This window comes from Cupressus sempervirens, chromosome 1 (assembly GCF_028749045.1).
Source record: "Cupressus sempervirens isolate cs-2001-9-10 chromosome 1, ASM2874904v1, whole genome shotgun sequence".
In the NCBI taxonomy this organism is placed as follows: domain Eukaryota; kingdom Viridiplantae; phylum Streptophyta; class Pinopsida; order Cupressales; family Cupressaceae; genus Cupressus; species Cupressus sempervirens.
Genome location: NC_143118.1, coordinates 309856741 through 309882658, shown reverse-complemented (window position 1 = coordinate 309882658; position 25918 = coordinate 309856741). Strand labels below are relative to the sequence as shown.

Genomic DNA, 25918 nt, shown 5'->3' with positions numbered 1-25918 from the left:
CTCTCTGATCTTGATCTAATTTTGTCTTCCTTATAAAGACACTCGAAGACTTAGGGTTAGGTATGGATCTATGATCCATATTTAATCTCTGATATTTTCTTATTCCTTGCACATGGCTTATTTGTTGCATGCCTTCTCAATTTTTCTTATTGGCTACATGTAGATTGCATAGGAAATATAAATGATTTGATCTTATCACTTAGATCCTTTGAGATTTGTCTTATGTCAGCTATGAAAATGTTTTACATCTGAGTTTGTGAAGTTTCAAACTCATATGCTGATTTTGAGTTACTTGGCACTTACTACTTCCTGATGCTCGATACCTTCTGTAACTCAGCTTCTGTATATGCTCCTATCTTGCTCGACATCCTTTAAGATTCGACACCTAAATGATGCTTGGTACTTGGATCATGCTTGGCACCTGTACTCACTTGGCACCTGATCTTCACTTGGCACCTGAAAGCTGCTCGGCACCTAAAGATCACTCGACACCTAATGTCTTTTCTGACTCAGCATACATGATGTACTCAGTTCCAATGTAGAATGTGATTAAGTGTGTTGGCACTCAATTGTCAAAAACCATTATGAGATTAAAAATCTCCCCCTTTGACATGAGTGACAAAAACACTTAACTGACCTTATGAGTACATGTACTAAACTTACTCGATATATACAAAGGTTGAAAAACCTTACTCAAAATTGCAAAATGTATATATACCTCAAAATAAGTGTAGCTCCCCCTGAGTTGATTGTGCTAGTATCTGTGCTATCTTGTGCTCTGTATTATGCTCCTCCATTAACTCATTATCTCCCCCTGTGTCTAATATCTATATCTCCTCCTTTATATCTTTTCTCCCCCTTTTTGACACTTATGTCAAAGTTTCCTAAATAGTAATGCCATGTTTGGCCAAAAATGTCTTGTTTACGTCAAGGAGTATTTAGAGAGGTGCATCCTAGTTATTTAAGGCAATATCCAATGACTTTTGTTGAATTGCAAGCTCTACTACGAGATCAAAAAGTCCTTCATGTGTGGAAATATTGGGATCCTTCTTTAGGACTGTTTCTGCATACAATTGCTCCTTGTGCAATAATTCTAAGTGAGGAGTTATGGAGGCTTGAATTTGCATCAACTTTTCTTTGATAGTGGCCTCTTCTACTGATAATGCAACTAATTCCCTCTGAGTGTGTAAGGTATGAGAAAATTGTGTTGTACATTGTGTAGGATTAGAGGGTAGTTGCATGCTAGAGAGTTTTAATTTACTCTCAAGATTCAAAACCTTCTGATTTATTTCATGTGTGAATCTGGAAAAATCACACAATTTGTTGTAAAGGGAAAATATGTTTCCTAATACACTTTTTACATTTTCTAATTTCTTGGCTAGGTCAACCTGTCCCAAAATTATGTTATTAGCTATTTTTTAGTTGACTTTGCCCAAAAACTTCTTTTCTGACCATTCCAATAGTTTTGCATTAGTATCATGGTCTTCATTATTTACTTGATCAACTATATCAGATAATTGCTCAAGTATTGGCCTGTTTGCATTTGGAGGTTGAAGACTAAAAACATCCATGAATATATCTTTTATTTCATTCATTGCCTACTTGTATTTTTAGTCTCTTCTCATTGCCTCTTGTCTTCTTCTCTTATCCAATGCACTCTGTATTTCATTCATCTTTTCCTCATTGAGAGTGCTTGAATCATAATAGGGTATTTTTATTTCTTCATCAAGCTCAGGAATACCATAATGGATGGTCCTGGCTACCCTTGTAGAACTTGAACTTGGTGTACTGACATGTAAAGTTATCTTTTCAGTACTCTGCTCATGACTGGATTTGGTGGGAGTTGCTGTTTTTGGTAATTCTACCAAAGTTTGTATTGCAGACTCCTCTTTATTCTGGGTTTCTTCCTTCTCCTCTTCTTCTTTCTTCCGGTTTGGCAGTAGCTTCTTCTCTATGTATTTCTTCAAGAGCATCTTCAAATGGTTTGTACAATTTTTTCCATACTCTTGTTTTTCTCTGGTTGTTGGATTCTTTAGTGTTTGCACGGCAACTTTCTTTGGTGAGGGCTGCGAGGCAGGAGAGGCCTTTGTTTTCCTTTTAATGACTCTACCTCTGATAGGTGCTTCCTTGGTTTTTGTTTCCTTGGCACTCTCTTTCTCTTCATCTTGTTTTTGAGTCAGTTCAAGTGGCTCTTGTTCTGGCTCACCTTCTTCTTCTCCTTCACTAATCTCTTCTTCTTCATCTGCTGCAATTGATTCTTCAACACCAAATTTCTTCTTGATCTTCTTTACCAGCTTGTCCTTTTTCTTTACTGCTGAGGTTGTCTTGAGTTCTGTTACAACTCTTGATTTTACAGTGTCATATATCCCAAATGCCTTGGTAGATTTGTCCATTTCTTCTGCAAGTAAAGCTGTGATGGCTGCAAAAGCTTGGTTAACATCAAGCTCATATCCTAATGGTCTTAGCCATCTTGTTCTAGGAAGGACTGCTTGTATGTAGGTGTAATCAATATCAACAAGAAAACATATCTCATTTATATGCTTTTCTACTAGTGAAACTGGTATTCTAATTCTGTTCTTCATTGCATTTTTGAAATCCTCAAAATAGATAGACATTTGATCATCAAAGCTATCTCCCATTTGTGCAATGAAATCATTAATTTGATCAACAATTGTTTTATTTTGACTCCAGTTGACTTTTCCAAATGAAGGGAATTCCTTCATTACATAGAAGAACATGCAAACCAACACTGAACCAAATTTACACTGTGCTCCCTTGGATTTTCTAATAGCTCCAATATTTTCATTAATTTGTTGCAACAGGAGTTATGCAAGATCATAAGTGTGGTCTTTATTTACAATTTTGTATGCCACATCAACTGCTATGCAGGTTACACTATTTAACCTATTGGATTGATAGAACTTGTGTGATATGATCTTTACAGCAAAATCTAAAAGAAGATCAGTAATAGTATCTATGGTCATTCCTCTATTGTTCCATTTTGCACCTGTATTTTTCTCAATTGTTTCCTTCTTTTTGCTCCTCAATGTTTTTGGCCGATCTAGGGTTGGAAAACCAGTAACCCTATGAACCATTTTCTTAGTAATCTTAACTTGCCCTTGTTCTAACCAGAATGATCCATCATGGATTCTGCTGAGTTTAATGTATATCCACTCATTTTTTAATATGATTGGGAAAACTAGGGCTTTGGTTAAACCCTTCTTTTCTATGACAGAAAACTCATCTTTGAAAATACCATATTCACAGAGTTTGTCATAGGCATTGAAGATTTCCAAATCTCCTATTGCTCCTATTTTAAAGTTGTAGTATTTTCTCACATCCTAAACCATAACGACTTTTTTAGGAATGGCAAATAGGGCACCAGCAGGATCATTTTTGTATACAACCTCTGGTATTGGTCTAAACTTAGGTTTATTAACTTCATTGCTAACAAGTTGAATTTCATGACTCATTTTCTCTTGGGTCATTTTTGAGCTTGTCACAATTTGTATCTAAACTAAGGTTTTAACAATTTAAAGCAAAACTTTTCAAACTATAAAACTCGGCACTTGTGGGAAATACCTGAATAGATACTTTGATCGCTTGCGTGGATGTTGATTTGCTGCAAATCACTAGTTGAAAGCTTGAAAATTGCTCAGATGTGCTCAAAATAATCGCTCTCCGTTTGAATGACTCAGGAATGAATTGAATTTTACTTTTAAATAATAGAGGAAACTTTTGCATTTAATGCATACTAGTACCTACACCTGTCACTTGGCTTCCAAATGTTCTTCAACTCGGCATCCATTCAGCAGCTATAGTTACTTTGTTGATAACTTGGCATCTAGAGTAGTTTCACTCGGCATCCAAAGACAACTCGGCATTATTGTTTGAGTTTAGTCTTAGCATCTTATCTTATGCTTAATTCTTCTTTCTAGTGCTTCTTTGTCTTGGGACTGATGTATGATATAACTTTGTATATCAATCCCATACATCTCCCTTATGTTTAGTTTGATGAAGTGTGATCACTTGACCCATTAGGTGAAGTGATCCTTTTGCTTGATGTACTGCACTCATCTTTCTTCTTCCAAGTCTTGTTCATTTGTCCTCTTATGACATCAATCTTTTCTTTTCCTTTGTTGGCATCAGTATTTGGTGCTTTGGACCTTGTTGGATAGTTTTTGCTGGTATGACCAGTTTTCAAGCAACTCAAACATGTAGTTTGACTCAACCATCTTTTATAGTTTCCCTTGAAATATGTTCTTATGCAATTTTGGGGTGTATGTCCATATTCCTAGCAATAGTGACAACTATACCTGGTATTTTAATCCCAATAGTAGTGACTTTCATTCCCTTTTGCTGGTTGATATGATGTCCACATGGGCTTTGATCTGCATTCAAATGCCCTATGTCCATATTTCTTGTAGTTATGACAATGTCCATCAAATCTTTGTGTTCTTGGGATTTTGAATCTATAGTCTTGTGTCATATGTCCTTGCATTTTGCACTTGTGATAGTAACTCTTGCTTTTATGTGTGTTATACTGATTGATTCTTCTATTCCTGCAAATATTAGCAGTATGTCCCCTTTTATTATAGAAATGAAAAGTGGATTTAGACTCCTTACCTTTGTCACTTATTTGCTCAATACTCTTTAATGATTCTCCAACTTCACTGCTATTGTATCCAAGTCTTGATGTATCATGGATTGATCTTGGGAATTTTAATAACTGTTCAAAGTACTTTATGGCTTCGCTTGACTTGTTGAGATTTTCTGCTATCTCCTTTTCTTTTTTTAGTTCATTCTATAATTGTTCATTCTGCATCCTCAGAGTAGAGATCTTAATATGTTTTATATTAAGTTCATGATGAAGGTTCATCATTTGAGTAAGTGTATCCATCTGCATGTTTGAGATCCTTGTTAATTCAGTACTCTTTTCTTCTAGTCTATTTGCAAGATTTCTTTTGTCATCTTCCATCATGACTTTGTCCTCAATTGCTCTTTTCTTTTATTCAATGATTTCACATAACATTATGGCCTGTGATTCATGTTCCATCTTGAGAGATCTTATCTCATTTGCTTGATCTTTGTTTTTCTCCATCAGTTCTACTATTGCTGCATCAAATTATTTAGTGTCTCCATTGGCAAACACTTGTGTGGTATCAATCTCCTTATAGTGTATGTCATTTTCAGCTATGGCTATCTCCTTTCTTCTTTTAAAAGATTTTCTTAATTCCACTCTAGCTTCCTCTACCTTTTGTAGAGCGAGATGCACAACTATTACCTAGTTTTCAATGATCTTTCCAAGTTTGAAGACTTCCATCCTTAGATCTTTTCCTCCAGGCTATTAGGCTTCTCTTTGAGAGAAACTAAGCTCTGATACCAATTGTTGGAATATCTTATTGGAAAGAATGATTCTAAGAGGGGGGTGAATTAGAAGTATTGTGCTTTGACCTTTAAAACTTCTTAACTAAAAGTAAATTGCATGCATATAAACATTAAGCAATCATAAGAAACAAATATGCATCACCACATAACACTTAAGATTTGGTAACCCAAAAACCCTCCAGAAATAAGAAGGTAAAACTGGGGTGGGGATGATACCCACAAAATCACTGCAGTAATGATGTTTAACCACTTCTAATGGTCTACCCTATTAAAGGCCTTCCCTATCAAAGGCTTTACACTGTATCAATAGTGACCTGGTTAAAGGATTTCAAACACTTTACATGAAGTGTTACCCTATTAAAGGATTTAATCACCTATTGAAAGGATTTACAAAATGGCTGCTAAGCTAACCTATCATCATAGGATTTACTTTCTAATACAATGGCTAAAGAGTATTAGGTATGATAAACCTGATGGCTTACAATCCTTCAATTTTTGAATACAGGCACTCAATCTGCTCTTCTGTGATCTTGATCATCTTTGAGATCTAATACTTCTTTTCTTTGAAATAGTTTTCTTTACACACCTATTTCATTTACCTCTCTCTCTGATCTTGATCTGATTTTGTCTTCCTTATAAAGACACTCAAAGACTTAGGGTTAGGTATGGATCTACAATCCATATTTAATATCTGATATTTGCTTATTCCTTGCACATCACTTATTTGTTGCATGCCTTCTCCATTTTTCTTATTGGTTGCATGTAGATTGCATAGGAAATATAAATAATTAGATCTTATCACTTAGATCCTTCAAGATTTGTCTTTGTCAGCTATGAAAACATTTTACATCTGAGTTTGTGAAGTTTCAAACTCATATGTTGATTCTGAGTTACTCGACACTTACTACTTCCTGATGCTTGACACCTTCTGTAACTCAACTTCTATACATGCTCCTATCTTGCTCGGCATCCTTTAAGATTTGACACCTGAATGATGCTCGGTACTTGGATCATGCTCGGCACTTGTACTCACTCGACACTTGAAATCTACTTAGCACCTGAAGATCACTTGGCACCTGATGTCTTTTTTGACTTGGCATACATGATGTACTCGGCTCCAATGTAGAATGTGATTAAGTGTGTTGGCACTCAATTGTCAAAAACCATTATGAGGTTAATAAAAACTAAGGAAACTAAGGCCTAATAAAGCTTCCTATGCTAACACACCTCAACTTAGGATGAAGATTGCCCCTTTATTTCTCTAGTGGTGTGGCTAGTACCGCTACAAAACAAAACAACTTAGGGACCCTAGGTCTTCCATGAGCCCTACCTAGATGTGCTTGCACCATACTGCCCTACAAAGAAAAACTATATCACTCATGTGGATAATAGGTCTTTGTTGATGCCCACTTTTTTGAAGTCTACTATAGCAATTCAAGTTGCCTCTAAATTTGGCTTATGTCTCCACTTGATGAGGTGTTCCATGTACACCTTATGCCTAGTGGCCTTCTTGACTTTGGAGTCCAACACCTTTTCAACTTCTAACTTAACTATTGAAGGCACTATTGAAGGTTCTAGATCAACATTGACTCCTTGATTGTTGTGAGAAATCTTAGGAAATTGACCTTTTGAATTGAACTAAGTCTTGTACATTGAAAATAGGAGAAATGCCCAAATCTAATGGCAAATCAACCTTATATGCATTGGCTCCATATTCTCTTTTCATCTACCTTGGCTTTCAACTTTTCTATGCTATCTTGGATAGTGTTCTTCACTTGCTCTTGAATTTCTTTCTTAGTTTGGGTAAAGTCCTTAGCATGACCACTCTTATATTCCATGCCTCCAAGATCTCTTAACTCACATACACCCCTTGGATGCATCTGATACACAATCTCAAATGGGCTTCTACCTATGGTTCTATTCTTACTATCATTGTAAGAATATTCTTCTTGAGGAATGATAACATCCCATGTTTTCCCATACTCCTTAGTTAGGCACATCAAGAGATTTCCCAATAGTTTGCTAACCACCTTAGTCTAACCATCTATTTGAGGATGATAGGCTGAACCAAATGAAAGATTTGTACCAAGTCTACTCCACAAGGTCTTCCAAAAAATGGCTGATGAGCTTCACATACCTATCTAAAATAATACTCAATGTAATTCCATGAATCATCAGAACTTCCTTAAAGAACAAATGTACAATGTGACTAGCATCATTGGTAGTTTTGCATGGTATGAAATGCCCCTTTTTGCTGAATTTTTCAACCACTACATGAATATTGTCATATCCATATTTTGTCTTGGGTAGACCTACTATAAATTTCATGCTTACACACTCCCATGGCTTATTCGGGACTGGTAAGAGTTGGTATAAACCTGTATTACTCACTCCACCCTTGGCTTTCATACACACCATGCATTGTTCAACATACCTAGTTGCATCCCTTACTAGTTCTAGCCAATAGTAGAATCTTTTGACTAACTCTAGAGTTTTTTTTACACTAAATTGACCACTTAGGCTCCAATTATGCTTTTCTTGAATGAGGTTTTCCCTTATTGATCCTCTTGGGGACACATAACTAATTGCCCTTAACTAACAATCCATTCTGCAAAGTAAATTCAAAGAACTTGCTATGGAAATGGTTCTCAAAATCATAACATACCTTGTAAGATTTTTCAAAGTCTTCATCCTCCTTATAGATATTATTTAAATTCTCAATCCCAAATCTATGTAATTGAACTTCTTGGACAATTAACAATCTCCTACTCAATGTATATGCCACCTTGTTGATCTACCCTTTCTTATGCTTGAGTTTGAGAGTGAATGCTTATAAGTACTCCATCCATTTCAAATGCCTATTACTCAACTTTTCTTGAGCATTGATATAGCTTAGGGCTTGGTTATCAGTAAACACAACAAATTCCTTGGGCAACAAATAATGTCTTTATTTCCTAAGAGATTGAACTAAGGCATACAGTTCTAGGTCATAAGAGGAATATTTCTTCATGGCTTCATTCAATTTTTTACTAAATAAGGCTACTAGCCTACCATCTTGACTCAACACTCCCCCTACTACCAAGCCACTTGCATCACATTCTATGGTGAAGAGCTTCTCAAAACTAGGCAACTATAAAATAGGTTGTGTGGCTACTTGTTTCTTTAACAACTTAAAGGATTTTTGTACTTCCAAAGTCCATTTGAACTTAGACTTGACCCCAACCTTAATGGTATCTTACAAAGGTACACATATACCACTAAAATTGCTAATGAATTTCCTATAAAATTGGGCTAAACCAAGAAAACTTCTCACCTTAGTAAATGTGGTAGGTGGGGGCCAATTGAGAATAGTTGCAACCTTCTCTTGATCCATCTTCAAGGATACCTATGACACTACAAAGCCCAAATACACAAGCTCTTTTTTGAAAAGGTCACACTTCTCAAGGTTTATAGCAAGCTTCTCCTCATGTAACCTCTAGAGTATAGCCTCCACATATTGAATATGCTTCTCCTTGGGTTTGTTGAATATTAGTAATATCATCTAGATATACAACCACAAATTTCCTAGTGGAGTCCTTAATCACTTCATTCATGAGCCTCATGAATGTGCTAAGAGCATTTGAGAGGCCAAATGGCATCACAAGCCACCCATACAACTCATATGTTGTCTTGAATGTTATTTTCTAGTTATCTCCCTCCTTAATCTTGATTTGGCGATATCCATTTTTCAAATCCAACTTTGTGAAGTACATTTCCCCTCCAAGACAATCCATAACATTCTCAATCCTAGGTATGGGAAATCTATACCTAATTGTGACCCTATTTATATCCCTTGAATCTATACATGGTCTTCAATTTCCTCCCTTCTTGGATGCTAGTACAATAGGTACAACACATAGACTTACACTCTTCTTGATCAAGCCTTGAACCAAGAGTTCTTGTACTTGTCTTGTTACTTCCAAGTTTTGGTCACCAATAAGCTTATATTCTTCCTTGTTTGGTAAGGATGCACCAGGGACAAAATAAATTTAATGACTTACTACCCTTCTAGAAGGTAAGGTGGTAGGAGTTCCATCACTTACAATCTCTTTGTACTTCTCAAGAAATGCTTGTATCTTTGTTGGTAGTGGTTCTTTGACTATCATTTCCTCTTCTTTAGACTTTAGTACAACTGCATAGCTTGGACTCTTATCATCCTTGACATCCTTAAAAAAATCCTTTCCACTACATGGAAACACATTAGGATTCTTGGACTGTGGTTCATCTCCTTCCAACAGAGATTGGATCTTGAAAGTTCTACATCCCTTTTTAAATGTTATGGAATTTTCCTCCATCATACAATGCCTCTCTGTCAAACTACTAGGGTCTACCCAACAGTAAATGGCAAGCATCCATGGGGCAAGATGTTACATTTAACAACCTATCCATATACCCTGCTATGGAGATCTTAACCCAAGTTTGATCATTCACTAAAATACTTTGACCCTTGTTGAGCCAAGTTACCTTAGGGATTCACATGGGGTATCTTGGTTAGTTTAAGCTTGTTGACTGCCTCCTCTAATATTTTATTTTTAGTAGGCCTAGAGTCCACTACTACCTTGTAGACCTTCCAAAAAATCTTGCATCTAATCCTAAAAAAATCTCTCCTATTCTTAGGTTCATCTTGGGCTAGTTTCTTGATCAATACCCTCCTAAACATGAGGTTTTCACCTTTCTCTGATTGTATCTAATCCACTTTAGGTTCCTTGCCACTAGATTTATCCTCTTGAGCATATGCCACTCTCTTGTTATGGTTTGAAGAAGAAGGTTTATCAAGGCACCTATATGCTAGATGACCTATTTTACCACAATTATAGCACTTCATGGTAGAAAAATAGGAATTACTTCTTCCTGATCCTCTACCTCTATTAGATCCTTCTTGGTTACCCCTTCCTCTACTATAAACCCCTGTTGGAGTGCTTTTTGTGCTTTTCTCAGTGATTTTGGTCTCTCCTTGGTTCCTCTTCTCACTACCTCTACATTGATATCCTCCTCTTTGTCCCCTTTGATTTCTTCTGTTGCCTCTATATTTGAAGTTAGAGTCTCCCTTATTTCTATTCTTTACTTCCACATTTAGGGCTAGTTGATGACATCTTTGAATAGTAATAGGTGTACACAAAATTAACTCTTCTTGAATGTTCCATTTTAGACCACCCAAGTATTTGCCCACTTTTATTGGCTCCTCTTCTTTCTTCTGAGACCTAAGACATAACCTCTAAAATTCCTCTACGTAAGAGGTCACATCCATGTCTTTCTACTTTAGTCTTTATCTCCTCTGGTGAAGTTGAATCTCATACTTCTCTAGTAGGAAATTATCCTTTAGTTTAGTTACCATTATATTCCAACTGGCTATGGGTTTCTTACCCATCCTAACCCTCTCATCTTGAACATATTTCCACCATGTTAATGTTGACCCTATGAATCTTGACTTGGCTACTTTGAGCTTGTCTACTTATGTCACTCCTTCAGATTCAAAGTGATTCTCCATTTCATTTATCTAATCCATTACTGCATCAATGTCCATCTTCACACTAAACAATGGAACACCTTCCAAGGATTTTCCTCCTATCACTTTTATGGCCTTCAAGAAAGGCTCTTCATTCAAGACAAGACCTAGTTCAAGGCGACATTGATCTTTTTTCCTTTTTCCTTGGTTGCATTAGCAACTACATCTAACTTTATCCTCACCTCTTCTAAGTCTTCTTCAAGAATTCCATTCTTCTCCTTTTTCTCATCAACCTTCTGCATTTTTCACCATGCTTGACTCACCTACTGATTCACCCATAGTTGTAGACATATACAAGATTCCCAAATCTTTAAGTTTCTCTGATACCACTCTAATGTAACAATAGTCTTGCTCCTACCCCAACTAACTCTAGGGCCTCCTTAGATCTTTCTTCTAATTTTATAGGGTTACTAACTACCCTATTCTCCTTAGGATCTTAATTATGAGATCCTACCTCCTTCAACTAGTGAACATCAACTAAAAAGAACTACAACTCTATCCATTTATAATGCTAAGTTTCTGGAATAGATTGTGTAGAGATTTTTCATCAACATTTTGAATCACACTATGTGATCCATCATCAGGAAGAGAGAGCAAGAGGTGTCAAATTATGTAAGATGCAGATTTGGCATAGGGTCACAATTTAAGGAGACCTAGAAGAGAGGGACTGTACATGCCACAATGCAAGTCAAAAGAAGTAAAATAAAATAAAGACAAAAAAACAAGCACGGGGGAGAGACAAAACCACCCAAGACACAAAGTGAAAGAACCAAGAGAGATAGCAAAGAAAATAAATAGGACAAGATAATAAACTCCAAAAAGGAAGCAAAAGGTAAGAGGTAGTATATGTAAAAATATAAATATATAGTAGAAGAATATATTACCTATAAGCGAACAAAATTGAAACCTATACATAGTGTCAACATGTGAATATGCCACATAAATGCAATAATATATACAATATAATACTACCAATTAATAATAAAAAATAATAAAATTTATGTAGGAGAATAAATAAATACATAAATCAAAAAAATAAGACTAAAAAATAATAAAAAGATAAAATTAAAATAAAAATTAAAAACATAAAAAACACACACACACACACACACACACATATGTTTATGTATGTATGCATGTGGATAATATAAACTAGCGTCAAAATATCAATAAACTCCCATCCGAAAGCAAAAATTATATACATACATACATACATACACACACACACACACACACACACACACACACACACACACACACACACACACACACACACACACACACACACACACATATATATATATATATATAATGTGCACATATCACAACTAGATGAAAACATATGCAAAAAATAAATAAATAAATAATAAACAACCCCCATACACAACCAACGTATGGAAATAGATACATATGACACCAAAAAGCAAGAGAATGCTAAACAAATATATATATGAAATATACTATCATATATGTAACAAGAGAAAATTGTATATATGTACGAGTATATTTTGAATAGTGAATATAAGGATAGAAACACAAGGTAAGGAAGAACTCCAACAAAAGAACAAAGGACGAAAGAGCAACACAAAAGGCGAAAAGGCAAGGAGGAGGACACAACTAACTCAACAACGAAGACCCAAACTCTGAAGGAGGAGAAGAGCAGCAACAAAGACCTAAAGAGGACTAGAGAAAAAAGTGGGGGGGGGGGGGGGGGGGGGGGGGGGCGAGGGGAATCAAACCACACATGAAGAGACAAAAACAAATACGGTAAGAAAGAATGAGGAGGAGAGAGGAGAATCACCAAAGACACAAAAGAAGTGGCCAACCTGGGGGAAGGGTGCAAGGCACCAAAGGAGAGGAGAGGGGGAGAGAGGACAAGAATCGAGGAGAGGGGGAGCAACCAAGCAAGAAGGATGGAGAGAGAAAAAGAGATTAACCAACACAATGAGGGTGTTTCTCCGCCGAAGTCAACAAAGGATGCCACGAGGGGTTGAGAAACCATCCATCATCATGATTGAGGTTGATGGGGTGGTTAATAATTTCAACGGCTTCTTTAAGCTTCCTCTTAAAATAGTTGTCCTCGTAGGAAATGATTTGCGTGTCCTCCAAACATATGTGATGTTTGGTCAAGAAAGAATGTTCAGCTAGTGCCGATTTGTAAACCCTATCGTGTCTAATGTCTGCCACATGCTCCTTGATACGGGTGTGGAAGGAGCGGCCTATTTCACCAATATAGGGTGTGCCATAAGAGCAGACCACTTTGTAAACCCCTGAGTTGGAATACGAATCTGTGGGTTCTTTGATTGGTGGGACACGATTCTTGAGCTTGAAGAGGGGCTTGAAAGCAACATGCAAACTATTTTTGGACAGGATCTTAGCAATTTTATGGGAAATGCCTTCCACTAAAGGGAGGGAGGCGTGCAAAGCACAAGGGGGGGGAAGAGAAGGGGGCGAGGAGGCAAGGTGGAGGGACCTAGCTTGGTTGAGGGCCCTAGAAATTTGCCTAGGAGAATAACCATTTAGTCGAAAGACTTGGCGGAGGTGGTTGAGCTCAAGGTTTAGATGATCATCATCACAAATGTTATGGGCTCTTAGAGCCATGGTCTTGAGAGTGCTAGTTTTATGGCTAGGATGGTGGTGGGAGGAAGGATGAATGTACAGGTTGGTATGGGTGGCCTTTCTAAACACACAACGGCCGAGGGAGCCATCCGATTTCTTGATGAGCAAAACATCAAGGAAAGACAATTGGTTTCTAGACTCTAGCTCTTTGGTGAAAGAATCCTTGCAACCAATTGCCTTTCCTTGATGTTTTGCTCATCAAGAAACTGGATGGCTCCCTCGGTCGTCGTGTGTTGAGAAAGGCCACCCATACTGACCTGTACATTCATCCTTCCTCCCACCACCATCCTAGCCATAAAACTGGCACTCTCAAGACCCTGGCTCTAAGAGCCCATAGGATTTGTGATGATGATCATCTAAACCTTGAGCTCAACCACCTCCACCAGGTCTTTCGGCTGAATGGTTATTCTCCCAGGAAAATTTCTAGGGCCCTGAACCAAGCTAGGTCCCTCCACCTTGCCTCCTTGCCCCCTTCTCTTCCCCCCCCCCCCCCTCATGCTCTGCACGCCTCCCTCCCTTTTGTGGGAGGCATTTCCCATAAAATTGCTAAGATCCTGTCCAAAAATGGTTTGCGTGTTGCTTTCAAGCCCCTCTTCAAGCTCAAGAATCGTGTCCCACCAATCAAAGACCCCACAGATTTGTATTCCAACTCAGGGGTTTACAAAGTGGTCTGCTCTTGTGGCACACCCTATATTGGTGAAATAGGCCGCTCCTTCCACACCCGTATCAAGAAGCATGTGGCAGACATTAGACACGATAGGGTTTACAAATCGGCACTAGCTGAACATTCTTTCTTGACCAAACATCACATATGTTTGGAGGACACGCAAATCATTTCCTACGAGGAAAACTATTTTAAGAGGAAGCTTAAAGAAGCCGTTGAAATTATTAACCACCCCATCAACCTCAATCATGATGATGGATGGCTTCTCAACCCCTCGCGGAAACCTTTGTTGACTTTTGCGGAGAAACGCCCTTGTTGTGTTGGTTAATCTCTTTTTCTCTCTCTTTCCTTCTTGCTTGGTTGCTCCCCTTCTCCTCGGTTCTTGTCCTCTCTCCCCCTCTCCTCTCCTCTGGTGCCTTGTACCCTTCCCCGAGGTTGGCCACTTCTTTTGTATCTTTGGTGATTCTTCCTCTCTCCTCCTCATTCTTTCATGTTGTATTTGTTTTCATCTCTTCGTGTGTGGTTTGATTCCCCTCCCCCCCCCCCCCCACTTTTTTCTCTAGTCCACTTTAGGTCTTTGTTGCTGCTCTTCTCCTCCTTCGGAGTTTGGGTCTTCTTTGTTGAGTTAGTTGTGCCCTCCTCCTTGCCTTTTCGCCTTTTGTGTTGCTCTTTCGTCCTTCGTTCTTTTGTTGGAGTTCTTCCTTACCTTGTGTTTCTATCCTTATATTCATTATTCAAAATATACTTGTAATTATATACAATTTTCTCTTGTTACATATATGATAGTATATTTCATATATATATTTGTTTAGCATTCTCTTGCTTTTTGGTGTCATATGTATCTATTTCCATACGTTGGTTGTGTATAGGGGTTGTTTATTATTATTATTATTATTTTTTGCGTATGTTTTCATCTAGTTGTGATATGTGCACATTATATATATATATATATATATATATATATATATATATATATATATATATATATATATATATATATATATATATTTATATATTTATATATATGTTACATGGTGGCATGTGTATGTATTAGTTTTGCTTGTTTTTTATTTATATATATATTGCTTACTTATTAGTAAGTATATATATATATATATATATACAATTTTTGCTTTCAGATGGGAGTTTATTGATATTTTGACACTAGTTTATATTATCCACATGCATACATACATAAACATATATGTGTGTGTGTGTGTGTGTGTGTGTGTGTGTGTGTGTGTGTGTTTGTGTTTTTTATGTTTTTAATTTTTATTTTAATTTTATCTTTTTATTATTTTTTAGTCTTATTTTTTTATTTATGTACTTATTTATTTATTTTTGCTCCTACATAAATTTTATTATTTTTTATTATTAATTGGTAGTATTATATTGTATATATTATTGCATTTATGTGGCATATTCACATGTTGACACTATGTATAGGTTTCAGTTTTGTTCTCTTATAGGTAATTTATTCTTCTACTATATATTTATATTTTTACATATACTACCTCTTACCTTTTGCTTCCTTTTTGGAGTTTATTATCTTGTCCTATTTATTTTCTTTGTTATCTCTCTTGGTGCTTTCACTTTGTGTCTTGGGTGGTTTTGTCTCTCCCCCATGCTTGTTTTTTTGTCTTTATTTTATTTTACTTCTTTTGACTTGCGTTGGGGCGTGTACAATCCCTCTCTTCCAGGTCTCCTTAAATTCTGACCCTATGCCAAATCTGCATCTTACATAATTTGACACCTCTTGCTCTCTCTTCCTGATGATGGATCACGTAGTGTGATTCGAAACGTTGATGAAAAATCTTTACACAATCTATTCCAGAAACTTAGCATTATAAATCATGGATTGTGGAAATCTAATTGCATGAACTCTATACATTGCTTCCTAGGCTTACACTAGCCCTCAATGCTTCATCTTTACCAATTTTGCATCCCTCCTCCAACCAATTAGAAAAAACTCCTCCAATAGGCATAGACCTTTAGGAGGTCATTTGGATCCTTTCTAAGACCTACAACCACTTTTGAGACTAGAACCCTAATCGAGTTCGCAAAAACTGTATAGTTGTGTTCCAAATAGGGCTACAAGCAATTAGCCCTACATTTGATGGAAATCTTGAATAACTTGAAAAAGTCCTTAACAATGAGGGAAACTAATTATAAATGTAGACACTCCTTTTAGAGACCTAAAATGTCTCAAAGTTCTATCTATCCCAAACTACCCGTACAGTAAAGGCAACAAATGTGCCAAAAAATAAGGTTTTAAGGCTTTTCATGCTTGTCTAGCAAAAACTTCACTTTACCTTGCTAAGATCTTTCATAAAAACTTACCATTAGATTTGGGACTTATAAACTCACATTCTTCTACCATTATCCAAGCTTTTATTGAATCTATCTATGCCTTCAATCTCTCTTAACACCTCTGTAACACACTGTGATCCCTAGCCATGCAACTCTGGCTCACCTAGGGAATCACCTTAAAAATGCCTTCCCTATTTTCCAAGGGACCTCCTTCATTGTGTAATATTTTCATAGATTCATATACCTAATTACAAAATCTTGAGTAGATTCCACAGTGGGAAGAGGATCTATGACCCCATCTTTGTCAGTTGCCTAGTTCAAGACAACAAACTAGTAGAAAATAAACTAATTTTACAAACTAACTAGAAGCCCAAAAAGTTGTAATCTAACAATGCACAGAACCTTCAAATAAATTACTCTAATACTTCCACATACTACAGTCCAGATTTTAATCCATTAAAATGCCAAAATATTCAAAGAGTAAGAACTATGACTATTATTGATGCCAATTATTCCGTACACATGCCCTTTTTATTAAACCAACCCCATCAATAGGTCGAGTATGGCCTTAAATGATTAACCAAGGTCCAAAATAAATGGTTTCAAATAGTTGTGATACCCAAAGCACGAAGTTTCTCCTAAGCAACAAAATGTTGCCAATGTTATCAATGAGAACATTGACAACTTTTCAACAACTTTTACAACTTTTTGAATTTGACATTCAAAATTGATCCTAAGCCCACCAACTTTACCAAAACCCTATCTAAGGTTTTAAAACATTGAAAATGGACCTCAAGTCCCTTTCTTGGTCAACTTATCACCAAAATCATAAAAATACCCTATTTGACCTCATAAGGTGATACTTGCAGCTAAGGCAACTAAGGCCTAATAAAGCTTCCTATGCTAACACACCTCAACTTAGGACCAAGCTAGTCCCTTTATTAATCTAGTGGTGTGGCTAGTACCTCTACAAGAAAAAATAACTTAGGAACCCTAGGTCTTCCATGATCCCTACCGAGGTGTTCCTTCACCAAGGTTCCTTTCTAGCTTTAGATTTCTTAGTTGATTTTTCTCTAATAAAATATCCAAGCTCAGTCTTATCATAAAAGGGTCTCTAAAATTATATTTGTTCATCAATCTTCTCACTCCTAGAATATAATTTCTCAAGTTGTTGCTTAGACTAGGCTAACTCCCTTTTTAGAATAGTGTTATACTTCTCAAGTTATACATAGTGTAGCTTGGTAAACTCAAGTTCAAATTTCACTCTAGTGAGATTGGATTTGATATCTGCTTTCTTAGACTTTAGATATGATTCAGCTCATAACACCATATTCACGAACTTTAGTCCAAAATTGGACATCTTTAACAACTTTACAACATGCATAAGAAAGAAAACTAATGATGTTGAAGAGTAAACATAAACATGAAATAAGAGAACTCATAACACCATATTTTGTTAACTATAGAAACCTTGGCAGAGGGAAACCTCATTGGGGATAGTACCCACAGAATGATCAACTAATCAAAAGTATCTTGTGAAAGATAGTGACCTTGTTAGGAGTATATTACATTTATATAGTGTCTCAATCCTTATTAGAGGACTAGGCCTTTCTAGAAACCTCAACCCTATTAGGAGTTGTTATGTACAATTAAAAAATGGATGCAAGATGAGCCCACTATCTAAACATGCAATATAAAGTATAGTTCCTTCAGTACAAAGAGATAGATACAAAAACTTCTTTATGCTACTATTGATATCTTAAATATCGAATCTTGCCTTTGTTTCTCATTCACAAAATTTTCATATCATCAAATATCATCCATTCTTCACAAAACTTCACACATAGAAATATTTCCTTTATACCTTGCTAATTTAAAACTATATACCTAGTTGGCCTTCATGCCTTTGTACGCTTTAAAAAATATGATATTAACTCTTTCCCACTTATGCTTGACATCTAGGATGTCATCCCTAATTAGTTAAGTAATTATTTTTCAAATAAAATATTTCCTTAACCAAAAATATATGTTTCCTCATCATGCTTTTTCTTCATGTATACTATTGTAACTGGTAAATTTATCATAACTCTGTTTGTATAGTCTTCTACACTCGCATATGTCATCATCACAATGCCAGATAATTGTACCTAACTTTGCAGTTTGTGATAAGCCTGTGAAACTTGCGAACCAAAACTCTATATGTTCTATTAGATAAGTTATATGACACTTAGTCAATTTTCTAAGTATGCATGTCATAACTTCATCTTCATGATCTGCCCACCTTATATGACTAATATGTTTCCATAAATGACAAATTAAAAATGTCTAACCTAGCCAAATAGTCAACAAAATTTCCATTGCTACATTCTAAAAGTGTATAATGAAATTTATTTTTCTATTTGGACCACTCTTAGTGGAGGTTGGGTTCCTACACCTTTCAAGTTTTCCTCTAGTAATTTGGCATGGACCTCTTCAACACTCATAGTATTGGAAATAGGAAACTTCATCTCCCTTGTTTCCTTAATCCTCTCCTCAAACTCTCTAGAGGGTGCATTGAGAGGGGAATTCCCAATCTCAATGTACACATCATGAGTCACATTATCCTATAAATATTTATAGTCTGAGGCCACTTTATCCTAGTCATCCTCTTCTTCCCATGTCTCCACATTTTAATTTCCTCATCTTCTTCACAAGGATCCATATTTGTGCCTCTCCTCTCATCCTTTTTCTAGAAACTAGCTTTCAAATCCTCAAAATGAATAGAAATAAGGGAAGGTTAGGTGATAGGTGGCCAAAAACATTTTCCCACCAATCCACTAGAGAAATCACTCTCTTCTTGCTCAATTATTTCTAGTCTTTTAACATTATAACCACCAGATTCATATGAATCTAGCTCCATTTCCTTTTAATTTACACTCTTTTTTTATTTTTTTTACTCGACTACATTTTCAACTATCCTAGCTTAGCCATCAATCTCTTGCCTTTACCTTTACTATTGAACTGGGGTTTTATGGAACATTTTTTTTCAATAAGGACATATGATGGGAAATTTTCCTTTACATCATCTATCACAAGTCAAAAATTAACTATATTAACCCTTCATGAAGAATGGGTTTTGGGTTTCTCCTTTTACTCTTTGATACTATGAGAAAGAAAATAAAGAAGTTAGAATGGGAAACAAACCCTAATTTTATGACAAAAGCAATTGAGCAAAAGAAAATGATAGTTGTGAGCCCTATCATATTGCCCATCATAAGTCACATACTAAATTACATCTTTAAGAATGAGTTTCCACAATTTCTTAATGGAAGAAGAAGCCAACACCCCCACCCCTTTCTCTAACAAGAGCCCCATCCTTAGCCTTTGGAAATTTACTACCTGCTTCCTCAATAATATCTTTGTTGTGGTATAAATTCATACCTTTTCTATTGAGACCCATTATCATAACCATCATATTGATATCTAGTTTAAGGCTTCACCTAGCATGAGTCATTGTTCCCATGCCTTGGCTATTGATAATTGCTTTAGTAATTCCAACTTGGCATCCTTCATTATAGTCTTAGAATGCACCGGACCTTCATTATCCAACTTCTCCCATACTTCTGGTTCTTTTTTCTAGTGTTCACAATTCCCTAGCTCCATACTTTTCAAATCTTTTCCCATGGTGAAACCTCTACAACTTTCTCCAAGACCAAAAAACTCAAAATACAACTTTCTATAATCAAAGAAATCTCAAAATGAAAACCACCCACAAAATGTAAGATTTTTTTGTGATATTGACACATAATATAAGAACACTCATCATTGCACTTCATATCCCAATGCATAGTTTTCATTAATAACAATAGTTCTAAAATCTCCAACTTTACAAAGCACCTTGTTATGATCAATCATAGCTTTGAGATTTTCATACACTAATAAATACTCATTCCACATTATGGGTTTTGAGGTGGCAACAACAATGTTGGAAAGAACATATATTATGTTGTTCAATTCCCTATACATGTGGCTGATGACCACTTTCTCCGGAGTATTAACAGTAGAAAAACACTCTAACATTATATTATGTATTAACAACAAAGATTTAACCTTTTTGTAAACAATTTAAAATATTCATGGAATCTCCTTCTATCCATAATCACTTCCAACTACACTTGACCACAAGCCTCAAACCATGGTGAAGACCCATTGCTTCTTCTAAGTGGTTAGTGTGACTTCCAAGTGGAAGTATCATGGCTTTGACCATATTGACATGTTCATTACAAATAATTTCCCAACAACTAGCATCCCCTAGGTGGCCCGTTCAAAATTCAATTTTCTCCACCCATTTGGTGGGAAATCCCATCGCACATTATCACATTTAGTTTTATTACTATGTTTAGGCTTTTGAGAGTTATCAACTAAGATCCCAGTCTGAAAACCTAACTTACCTCTAAAGCCATTATGATGATTTTCCACTACATCAAGTTTGATTCTGGTAGCCAACAGTATTGGAATTTAAGAAACATCCCTAAAGACTCTATTATATCTTTCTTTCTAGAGGTTCCATGAGACATGGGGGCAAGAAACTACCAAAAACCTTTTTTCATGGGAGGAAAACATCCATGCCACATAGAGAAAAGTTTCATCACTAGCCCAAGTAGAATCCACTGAAGATTCTATCATTGGAAGAGACACATCCAAGTCTCCTAGGCATAAGGGCACTATAAGAAGATATGATCTACAACCACTAAAGCCCCTTCACAAAGTAAACATCTATTAGAAAAATAAATGCCTCTTTTCATCAAATTGTCAATCATAAGGATCTTGTTCTGAAGCAATAGCCAAAGGAAGATATTAATATTTGGAATAAGATGTTGGTTCAATAACTTAGCCTAAAATGGGGAAGGAGAGGTATGAATTTTAAGAGATAAAATACCAAAAACCATTGAATACGATCCACTAGCATTGCCTTCCCAAATAACCCTATCTGACTCATTCCCTACCAGAATAATAGAGTTAAGATTAGTCATTACAAAATAAAAAATAGGATCAGGGGTAGTGAGATCCACCCAATTTCTATTCTACAAATAGTTCAGGACCACAGACCAAATACAAAGAATACATCTTTCCTTGAAGGATTCAAACCTCATCAAAGTGAAAATTGGATTCTAGAAGCTCCACTTATCTTCCCAAAAATCCACACTAGTATAATTGCCCACTTTTCATCTGGCTCTAGATATGATTAATTCTTTACCTTGTTAGATGACATTCCAAATTCTAGACCCATTAACCAAATTTTGGGAGCTCAGGAAATCCATAATATTCAAATTGTTGATAAGGTACTTTCTCTTGAGGATCTTATTCCAATATTTACTTGTCTTCAAAATTTTGCCCTTTTTTTTGCCAATATAGAAGAATTAAATAATTTAATTTAATTTAGTGAATTCCTAGGCCTCCATTCACTTTAGGAATATATACTTTATCCTAGGAAACCAACACTAGCCTTTTTTGTCCTCAACACTAGACTAGACAAAATTCCTCTAGAATTTTTCAATGGTATCCATGAACTTACCTAGAATTTTAAACAAACTAAGAGCATAAATTGGAAGATTTTGAAAGGTAAAAATGTGAAGTTGAATTTTTCATGTTTGGCTAAGAAGGGAACCTTTCAAGAAAGCCAATTTAGAATTGAACCTATCAAATGACTTTTCTAAGAAGGACCATGAAGGTTTTAACCCTAAATGAAGATCAAAAGAGGATGCTGACAAACTCTAAAATTTATAGTCAAAAATTATGGCTATCTTCCCCTATCTAGGGATAGGGATATTGATAAAGAAGATTGAGATTTTCTCCCAATTGATCAATTGTCTAGAAGCCTTAGTACACACCTAAAGACAATTTTTAAAATTTCTAGCATCCTTAATCAAAGATCTGCTCATCATAATCATGTCATTAAAAAATTGGTCATGAGAGAAAGTGAGATCATTGGAGGATATCTTAGGATCAACAATCAATCATGCATGTTATTAGCATAATGAAGCATATATCCTAAACCATTAGTTGTAAGGTTGTAAAGGTATGGAGATGAAGGGCATCCTATTGTATAGATCCTTGTAGTGGAAATGATTTTTTCATGTCATATTATTAACAATGATTTGAGCATTAGCATACTTGCACAACATTTAAACATGGGCTTGAAACATAGGCATGAATCCAAACCATTGAAGCATTTTTAAAAAGAAGCTCCAATATAATCTATCATAGGATTTTTCAAAATCAAGTTTAATCAAAATAGTATTTTGGCTTTTTTTTGGACACATTCACATGTCTCCCCTGCACAAATTAGGTTATCAAGGATGAATTTGCCAAGAATGAACCCTATCTGATCTAGTCTAACAATTTCTTGTACAACAAGTTCAATTCTAATGGCCAAGGATTTTTCAATAATTTTGTAGGAGGTATTAATCAATGTGATAGGGCGCCAACCAAAAATGGTATCTTTCTTCTTTCCTTTAGTAATAAATCTAATTATACCTCCATTGATAGTAGGACCCAATGATTCTTTCTTGATGGCCTCCAAGTACAAGTAGTAGAAATCATCCTTAATATGCAACCACATAGCTTGATAAAACCCCATTTGAAGTCCATCATTGCCCAAGATTATGTAAGGATCCATTGAAAATAAAGCATTTTCTATCTATTTTAAAGTCAACATTCTATCTAGGTAATGGTTGTACTCAAGATCAATTCAAGTAGGGATGAAATCATGGACAAAGTCTTCTAGACCCTCTTGAGTATCTTGCTAATAGACATTGTGAAAAAAAAATTCATAGAAACATTTGAAAATATTAGCAATCGTAGACGGGTTGGACTAATGGATATCAAATTCATCCCTAATCATATCTATTCTTTCTTCTCTTTCTTTCTAATGTTTAAAGTTAAGGTAATTGAAGAAATATTTGATACCTTTATTTTGCACAATTCATCCTCTATAGCAACAATGAAAGATTGAATGTGAATATATTACTAGGTTCACAATTCAAAATATTCCTAGTACAAGCAACTTTTTATTGAAGTGATTATTCCTTGCACTTACATTGCACTAGCATTCAACCCATGATTCCCTATTCATAGGTTTAGGGGCAGAGTCCCAAATATTTGATAGAGTTTATATGCAGAATAGATCCTTTAAATATGATGCATTAAGCTTGAAATTTTGATAATTATTAACATTTAATGTTTGTGACAAATTACAATTAGAAAGGATAGGATAATGGTAAGAAAGGGTAGATGATAATTGACCTAAACACTCACCCCTAGAAAATTGTAAACAAAGGGTAGCATTGGTGATATATTAAATATGTACAATCTGCTCAATTTCCTATCACCACCCTTTCTACAGTTTGACCAAGTGAGCCAATTGTTGGATTGACATGAGAATTTATTATGAATATGATCAACCACTCCCAAATAATTCCAGCATAGTAATTAGCTATTAAATTATTCATGACTCAGATTGGTCTATTTAAACCAATTGTCAGAAAAAGAATGGTCAATCATATTGAAGTCTTCCCCTAAAACCTAATCTATTGAGGGATGACTAACATCCATCCAATTCCATAACTTAGTGCACTCCTTAGAAATTTTGGGGAATTAACTGGAGGAAAATTGATGAGCATGTTATTGATAAAGGTGAGAACCCAAACACAATAATGAGATGGATCCTCACCTTTATCAATAACATACTTGGTGACCCAAGGGATGAGATCAATAGCAGATCATCCCCTACAATCTTGATGAGTTGTATACGAAAAGGTAGAATCTTTCTAGACATTGCATAAAGAAAGTTATAGCTTAATGTTGTTGAGTTTTACTTTGTGAAGGAAAATGACATTAGGTTTCCATTTTGAAATCATTTCTTTCCCCTTGTAGTTTTGAGGAAGGAGACAAATCTCTCAAAAATTCCAAGAGAATGTTTTATAAGTCATGATAATCATGAGAAGTTAAATCATCTTAAGAAAACACACTAAAGCTATTATCTAAGTTGACTCTGGAATCTTTGGATTCAAATTCTTTCAAAGAAGAGGGAGATCATGAGTGTTGGCAAGAATGAAAAGTGGAAATGGAATTACTAATGTGTGGTTCAAGAGATGAATGATGAAAAGAAAGATGGTTGATACATGATTTAGAGGATGTAGCAGTAGGGGAGAGAGAATGGGGATAAGAAGAAAGAGATATATCACAAGTTACAAAGGGAAGGGGGTGGACTCTAGATTGGGACTGAATTAAAGAACGAGAGCAAGACGTAGGTGGGTTTTTCCTCTTCATGTTCATTCTCCAACCATCTAATATCAATTCATCTCCAAATCAGGGAATGGAAGTATCTAGAACAATAAGAAAACTACTATGGCATTCTGATAGAATAACTTTGGTCTTAATGGCAGAAGAAGATAAATGACCCATAATAGGAGAGTCTATTTGAGTGGGCAATGAACAATGGCCAATAGATGGGGTATAATTTAGCAAAGGCTAGAATAGTTTGCTTTTCCTAATGGGGCAATCGTAAATCAAATGTCCTTCTTTTCGATAGTAAAAACATGAATTAGGCTTTTTCAAATTAACTAATGGCAAAACCAATTCAAAACTAGGGAAAAAAAAGCCTAATATTTTTTGGCAATGAATTGTTGATATTTACTTTGACACATGCCCCTAAGTGGACTCAAAGACTTGAAAATTTATTAGTATTTATTTTGCACCAGATTACTCTTTTCCAACCTAGCCAGAATATCCTTTAAGGTGGTCTAGAAAATTAGATTAAAAAATGGCAATTAAACCCACATTAGATAATGTGAGCAACAAGGGACTTCACGGTGAAAGTTGAATGTCCAATCTTGTAGATAATATAATTTCCCACATATTACCAAGTACCATATTGTAGCGTAGCTTGGACATGCTCTTCTAATTTAAAAATGCAAGATACATATCCTTTTCCTAGACCTCATAGGGTTTCAATCTCCCATTCCCTACTTTCCAATTTAGTCTTAGCTCATTCATAGAAATCTGATTCAGATGGACTCATGTCACTTTATTAAAAAAAAAACTTTTTTTTTGGGTAGTCTTCATCAATCTCAACAATGTCATCAGGAAGATGGATTGCTAGGGTTTGACCTAGATTTTCTTCTTTCGTAGGCTCGTTAGAATCAGCATTCTTTTTTCCTATTCCCATTGCGGCATCAGAGGGATTTCTCTTAGTAATACTTTCATTAGGGCCGATCTGGGATTTTTCTTCTGAAACAAGGTTTGTGAGTTGAACATTTTGCCTGGACTCCTCTTGCATGACTTTTGTGTCCTTGGAAATCAGCCGCTGTTGATTTTTTTTTAGACAAACCTAAGATTTAATCGCATTTTTT

The 25918-nt window shown here is 35.6% G+C and overlaps 1 pseudogene; it reads left to right on the top strand.

Annotated features, from left to right (window-relative positions):
* Window positions 1-25918, top strand: part of LOC149577341 (methylesterase 3-like) — a 109170-nt pseudogene that overhangs the window by 29424 nt on the left and 53828 nt on the right.